The sequence below is a fragment of the Anoplopoma fimbria genome, chromosome 15 (genome assembly GCF_027596085.1).
Source record: "Anoplopoma fimbria isolate UVic2021 breed Golden Eagle Sablefish chromosome 15, Afim_UVic_2022, whole genome shotgun sequence".
Classification (NCBI taxonomy): Eukaryota; Metazoa; Chordata; class Actinopteri; order Perciformes; family Anoplopomatidae; genus Anoplopoma; species Anoplopoma fimbria.
Window position 1 is genome coordinate 19,785,267 of NC_072463.1, and position 8,133 is coordinate 19,793,399.

An 8,133-nucleotide genomic window follows, 5' to 3' on the forward strand; every position below is an offset into this window, starting at 1 on the left:
ATAATATGTGAGAGCAAAGTCTGTAATGGACTCAAGAGAATAACCAACCTGGTGCCAACTGTATCAAATGAAGCCAAGAAGTGAAGTCATGTCAGAGACCATCCTGGAGACACAAAAATAGTAAATTCATCTTCCTATACTTTAGGTTTGTTTGGTTTAATGAATGAGTCTGCAATGTTAGCAGCGTGGTTCTGTGAGGTTTAAGATAAGGTCAAAAGGACAGTTTTCTGCCTGACTTGATGGGGGCTAAATTGTCTTGTCTTGTCTTGTTCCATGATGTTTAGAGTAAGTCAGCAGTGTTTTTTGGACAAGGTTATTCACTGGGCTGGTACATGAACTCTCATGGAGCCGGTACCCTGAATAGCTCTGCACCCTGAATATCTGAGCGGAATCTGGTTCTTGAGATGGGAATTTAGGAAAGTTGAGCAGAAAGGCAGAAAGGCCCTCCTGCTTCCATCTAGGGGCTATATAAGCAAAAAGTAAAATTATACAAATTTCTCTCTGTTATTTGAATAGTGATGCAGGACGCTGCTTCAAATTATACAAGAAATCTGATCACGACTGTCCATTTGTCTTCCCCAGTTAACCGAAAGTGAAATTTGTTGGACCAAGCTGGTTCAGACAGAAATACTGAGAGAGGAAGATTCCGTTGGATTAATTACAATTCCTGGTACTTTTTCATCACATTTAAATTGTTTCATCGATGGTGGCCTTGGTGGGCTGTTGAAATATGTACTGGCTAATTTATTCGACTCAGCTAGAAAATCTACTGCTCAATTCTGTGCTTTTCTTCAGCCTTGCATTTTGTGGTGTGGTCCGATTGTGTCTTGAAGTTTGATTTAAAAGTGTCTACTTTGATCAATACATAGAATGATGTCACCATACTGCATGATAAACGCCACTGGAGAGGATTCAAAGGGAGGATCACGCTGGCAGCCAATTAGGTCAAATAGGAACCTGCCATAACTTTCCAGAAAACATACATTTTCCAAAAATGTGGAGCCCTTCTAGTCATTATCCAGATGTAGCCTGAAACATTGGAAATCACATGAAATCAATCACAACATAAATCAATACTGGCAGTAATGTCTAAATAACTGTGGGCTAGTTTGTGCCCTTGGCGACATGCATTCTTGTAAATTCTGAGTATTGAGTGTTCCTGTTTTCTTTGGCTCTGAGAAGAATTGACAAAAGAAAAAGCAGCGGGAGGGGATTGTGTGTGTGATAGATCATCCTGGCTTTTCACCCAGAGCTTTCTTTTTCCTACTCCCCATTTTTTCTCTCCCCTCCCTTTCAATTTTCCTGGCCGATCACCCTTGATTCAGAGTGCCGCCGGCCACGGCCCAGTGGGCTTTCTTCCCCTTGGTCCTCCTGGTTGTGACCTGGCCACAAGGCCTGCTGGACCTGCTCAGCTGTTATTTGTCCTGAACGGGTGATAGATGGCCGCGCGCCCTGCAGCTTCAGTCCCCACTTACAGTGTCTCCACCAACCGACTATGGAAAATCAAGGTCAAGCATTTTCCACATTAGTAGCTTTACCAGGAGGATAGAAATGGATATCTGCTCCAATTATCCTACATCCCCCCCCACCACCACAGGAGAAACAACGGCACCACACACTTATCTCCCAACAGTACTAACTGATGGCTCTATTCAACACAGTTTCATAAAACACAACGTTAATGATGCAGAGGCAATATTAGATGGGGATGTTTTAGACATTAGGCCAAAGGTGAGACGGCCACATCTGAGTTCATGCCAACTGTCTGGCACCAAACTCCCAATGACTTTCCGGTAGTTAACCATCTAAATCCGGTGTGTGCAATTTTCAGACTGGACTTACTGAAGCTTCTGTGCCATTGGCTCGATTTCGTCATTTTTTGTATTTAACTTTAATGAGTATCATGCAGATCTTGTAAAATCGGTTTTATTCCTGAACCAGGACCTGTAAAGAATACTGTTCACACTTAACAGAAAGTACTATATTCTACTCACTTTACTGCTAAATTGCCTCCAGAAGGTCTCTCCTTTTTCAACACACTTTCAACCAAGTAGCTATCAATAAAACAGCTTGTAATGTTGATTATGTTGTAAGCAAATAAAATGCCCATTTGCCTTTAAGTCTTAGTGTCTGTTATAATTCACCGCTGGAAGTTTTGTAGAAGGGGAAGTTTTGAATCTTCTTGCTTGTTTAATAGACCCAGAAAATGAAATAAGGGTTTATAGAACAAACAAAAAAATGCACTTGTCTGACACTGAAAACATTTGTTTTTGTTTTGATATTAGTCCACAGCCTGCTGAGTAATAAAGGTTAAGGTCTGTTTACCTTTGCTGCTGGGAATAGATGATGAATATAAACCCCATTTACTGGTTGACTCACTGATGACACGTGCCTTCCAGCTTCTGACACGACAGCACATCAATTTGGTATGGTGCCGTGGTTTGGGCCAAACTAATTGCTAGTTGTGTTTTCAAGCAGCGTTCCTCTTCCTATATGTAGCCTTCAGCCTCATGTAATGCTCATGTTTTACGGCTGCTGGTCCTGCTGGACGAGCCTCATGCTTGGTTAGCTGTGAGCAGAGAATCATGTGCTCTTCAGCAACAGTTAGGTAAATGAAAAATCTTCTTCGCTGCCCCCAATTAACAGTGAAGGTCGAGCGCAAGAAGGTTATGATGCGATTTAACCCCCCGCATGAGGTCAATTTGACCTGAACAGCTTCCTATTAAGCATGATAAATTTGTTATTTTTCAATCCATTAAACCTTTTCCTCATAGTCCATTTACTCAGAACAAACCTTTGGCCTGCCGTTACCTACGTTCTGTTGACGCGAGCAAGCTTATAGCTAAAAGGGGATGACACAACAATTAGCCGAGATGACTTCAAAGTGTTTTTTGCCACAGGCTTTCGCTAATTATCAGTCACCAGTGTCGGGTGGGGATCCCTCCAGTGCGAGGGTCAATAGGGTAACACCAACAGCAGCATATAACAAAGAGCAAACTTCAGTCCAGCCGGTACGACAGCCATCAATGAAACCTTGTTATGACCATGGGATCCATGGGACAGGACCGAGGGGAAGAATAGGCGTGTGAGGCTCAGGGAGGAAGCCTCTCTGACTGCGCTGACCTGTCTGCAAGGGCCCCCCGGGCAGACAGATACCAAGGCCTCCGACAGATGTTTTGGGAAAAGTGGCCCATTCATCATGGCACTTGTGTGGAATCTCTTTGAACTGCTTTTTTAATTTTGTGTTGAGCTTGTCTTAGTCAGCACCAGAGAAGCTCAATGAAATAGATAGATTCTAATGTCATAGATGGATAGATTGATAGATGGGTGGATTGAATGATTATTCAGAACGGGGTTTCCATGTCTGTAAAGTATTCCTGGATGTCTACCATCACTGGCGAGTTCATAAATCACACCCCTGAGGGAGCTGTTGGGCTGGATGTGTTATTGTGCAACTCTGTCTACAATCCTACATAACACCCTGTTTTGTCCAATGTAAACACACACACACACACATACACAAACACACGCACACACATAAATTGGCATGTCCACAATTGAGTCTGAAGTCATGGCATGCCTTTTTCCTCCCACGCTGCAGCAGTGGGGTTTGAATCACCCAAGGCAAAGATGACAAGATGACAACGACAAAAGTTTAAACAAAAACAGTTGCGCAGCCAATAAAACTGCTCTCCCCATCAGCTTGCAAATTAATTTCTTCAAAAGTTAAAACACAGAGGAAGAAGAATTTATTCCGCGGACTGTCTTTTGTTAACATTCCAGTTCACTGTAATGTAAAAGTGTTTATATGACTCTACCCCGGCCTGCCGGTACAGCTGAGTTTTATACTGGAGCGCTCCGTAGGGAGCAGGAAGAGAGGCCCCGTGTGTCCAGAGCCCCGTCTCCTGAGCAGCACTAAGCACTCAGCAGGCTTCAAGGGCGAATGTTCATTAGGGAGCCAAGTTTTAATAAGCCCGCAGACAGACATGCTGCTAAACAGCCTCAAGTGCCAGAAGAGGTGAGTTTACTTATTCTGCTGATCCTCGTGATTTCACATGGCATCATGAGCAACGCATCTACGTACATGACCCAACGGTCACCTACTGCACAGTATTTACCATCAGGTTTGGGAGTAAAGTATGTGAGATGCATCAGATACTGAGTTTGACGGATTGGTGTTGGGTAGATTCTCAATTGAATTGAGACTGATGGGTCATGTATATTATAATTAAATCTTCCTTTATGGAGTGAAAGTTGTACATGTGCAGGAAGTCCGTCACACTCACACATCTGTGCACATTCACACCTGCTCAGTGCAGCTACAGACATCGTTAGGGCTAAATGCCTTGCCCAAGGGCATCTAAGAGAGTTAACGGTGTCTTTGCCCAAAGTTATTTTCTCAGCAGGCCAAAATCTGCATCAATGCAACATTATAATTCTGTAATTTGTATTCTTGCAGACTTTGATACCATTACCATTGTCTGTTAAATGTCACAGCTGGTTCGCTTTGCTTAGCTTAGCACTGGAGACTGGAAGCATAGGGAAGCAACTAGCCTGGCAAAAGCCTTCTAGCCCTTCTAATGTTCAATAATTGAAACATTATGTTTTGTTTGTTTGATCTGTATGAAAAAAGTTGTTTGCTAGACTTGATCTTGACCACTAGCCAGCTCTTTACTTCAAACACACACACAAAAAAGTAAGTATTTCCTTCATAGATGTTGCGAAATTATCTGCAAGTTGAAATTAAGTAAGTAACTTGAGTAGGTAAATATACATTTGACTACTGTTTCTCATATATTCACTCAACTGCAACTGTATTATATGTTTCAGCCAACTAACAACAACTTCTAAAAAAATCTAAATTATTATTATTATAGTACAAAGATAAGAACAGGGTTTCCATAGTGGGAGCTATGGTTTGTTCTCTATGACAAATCTTAAGATGCATGACGCCAGTGATATATAATGTAATGAAGCATGAAAACACAAGAGCACATGAAGGTTGTACTGTCACTCTGTCATTATGGAGTGAATTGAGTATGATAAGGGATCCAGTGTTGTTTCAGTAATATGTGCTCTCAAATGCAGAATGAGTACCCAGCCTCCATTCTTCATGGACACTTCTTGGCAAAGTCTGAAACAGTGTTTATCTAAGGAAGGGGTAAATAAGAAAAATACATGATGACAGACGTAGCAATTATCAAGAGCTGTTAACAAAGCAATAATGTCATAGAAATTGTCCTTCAACTGTTTCTACTTTACTGCACTGGCCCCCGAGATAAGATAACCCAGAGGAATCAATCACAGGGCCTGTATATTAAGACTGCGTGGGATGTTTAGAGAGATTTCAGAGAATTTTGGCTTAAAATCTGGCACATTTTGTTCTGTACCAGATTTTGTGTATGGGAATCGTCTGAAAGGCTGCAGGGGATTTAAAAATGGGCAAATGGAGAATGGAATGTAGTTGATAGTCATAAACAAGCCTTTGTTTGTTGTGTGTAGATTGATCCGACCTCCCTCGGAAAGTAAACAGTTTTACTAAAACAACAAAGGGTTCCTCTGCAGAGCTTTGTTTCAACCAGTCACCATAAAAAGAAAAGCCTGGCTAGTATTAAAGGCTGTGATGGTAGAATTCCTCCAACTACTGTTTCCCACCACCCTATTGTTTTCATCTCACCAGTTGATAGTGTGTGATGAGAAGTTTGGTAATCATTGGCTGTGATTGCTTGCAGAGGGACCCAACCATCTGTCCACCATTTAGCATAAAGAATGATGATTCCATGTTTGCAGCGAGGAGTCGGATTTACTTATTAGATCACTGCGTCATCCCTTACGATGATGGATAATGTCGTATAGGGTCACACTCTTATTGGGGAATTGATCAAAAAAAATATTTCAGTGTGTGTTTGAGGCCAAGCCACATCTGGTCACAACCTGGAGGCTGTTAATCACAAACTTAAACAGAAAATAGCTCAATCTCCTTGTCACAAACACCCAGGAACTCCTCTAGTTGCATAACAGCCTTTTATTATGTCATTGTCATGCTTAGCAAAAGACATAAAATGGAAGGTTTTAATATTTATGTGGTAATAAACATAGGGTCTGCAGATTCTGACTGGAAACTTAAGTGTTGAACACTGTATTTACTTGGAAGTTTATTTCCATGCAAAACGTCCTTGGAGAGGTCTTTCTGAGCAAATTCTTTACTGATGTAATGTTTACTTTGCCACAAAAATCGTGCTGTTACATTCTCTAATGACTGCAACACGATCACAGATTAATCCAGTGGATGGAAACTATCTCAACCACAGTCCATGGACAATGCTGGGTATATCTGACGAAATTTGCATGTCCTTGTAGAGCAGGTTGGCTTTGAGATATCAATTGGGGTCTGGAATGGACGGCTTGAAACGTGTTTGAGTAAAGCTAGGAAAAAACAAAGTCTGGCTTAGGGGTTAGGGTAACATCTTAACAGCAAATCTGATTGATTAAAATAAGAGTAATGGCTGAAGATACAATGAATATCAAGGGTTGCTGTGTGTGATCGCAGGGTTCCACATTGTGGGCAGTATCACCGGTGGTTTTTCTTTCACTGACCTCATGCAGGCATTTTGTACCATACCGATCTAAATCTGAGTCTGTTGCACTCTGTTCTGCTTTACTTTGATGCGTCTCTTGAAAACTGGAACGCATGAATGCATTCTTTGTTTTGTTAGCGCCAGATGAATCTTATCTTTGGATAATTGCTCACGAGGACCCCCATTAACTTCTCATACTCATAGCATAAAACACAGCACTCTCTACTTTGAAATGACACAAAGAGAATGAGTCATCTCTCATCATGTAAACAAATGTGTGAAGTCATGTGTTCAGTAAATGAGAAGAAGCAAAAGGTCTTTAAAGTCACATGCCTTAGAGTGTAGTTAAAAATACACGTCTCTCCCTGATATTCTTGGTGTAGCAGAGTGATGACCTTTGACGGGGGTTCCTCTGCGGAGCCTCGTTTCAAGCAGTCACCATAAAAAGAAAAATATACAGCCAGATCCTCGCATAGCTCACACCCGGAGCAAAGCAAACACTCTCTGCCATGTCCGTTGCCTCTCTCATGTCCTCACTTGTCTCTGGCCTTTAACGTCCTCCCCAGAGTGTCCTGGATGGTTTCCTCATCATCCCGTTGGGTGGCTGACACCCTTTAAACAGGAAGGGACTCCTGCCATGACCCACAATGCTAACACAGAAAGCAGAGGGGGGCCTGGATGAGTTACATCATGTCCTCTTCTGGCTGCCTTGCACCTGGAACCTGATAACTTTATGAGGAAGAGTACCAGCAGGAGAAATGATTTGTGAAAAATATCATGTTGTGTATTCCTCATGATTACGTACACTGAGTCCAACTTTTACATGCAGCAATGCCTGTCCAGAGGAGTCATGTGAATCTGCTATTCCGGAGAACATAGCTGAAATGAAATCAGGCTGAAAACACTTCTCTTTTTTCAATGGGTTTAGGCGGCATACTGCCATTATCTAAACTGAGCGACACGTTCTGGAAGCAGCGGCTGATAGGATGCAGTCAATCTTCCTGTCAGCTCAAACAGAGCCTGAGCCTGTTCCCCTGTGGTCCCTCCTCTGCCGACCATCCCTATTCAGGATGACTTGGCAGAGATCGCCGCAGCAGACAGGAACACGTTTCCCTCAATCAGCGGTTTCCAGCAGGTATGCTGTACATCTCTTTTCTTTCATATACATCTCTAACTCCCCGGTTTCTGGCAGTTCCCCTTCAGTAAAATTTAACAGTATGTAGTGTGACGTGTGGTGCCAGCCCAGACCCTCACACACACACCAAGCAAAAGGTACGCGAATGCAAAATCCTATTAAGATCCCGTCTGTTGATGCTGCTGTCAAACGGTTTTCCTTTCAACAGATTGGACACTGCACGGTGAAGGTGGAGGCGATATGTGGCTGTGCACTGTAAACACACTGTAAACTGATCTGTACACAAAAGGAGATGGCAAATGTGCTGACCAGATGTGGCTATTGTTGTGGTTGCACGGCGGTGGTCAGTGAAACTCATTTAAAACCTCATCCTCTAACTGGAGAAAGTCAGAGTTGACAAACTCTGTGATGAATTTTTAG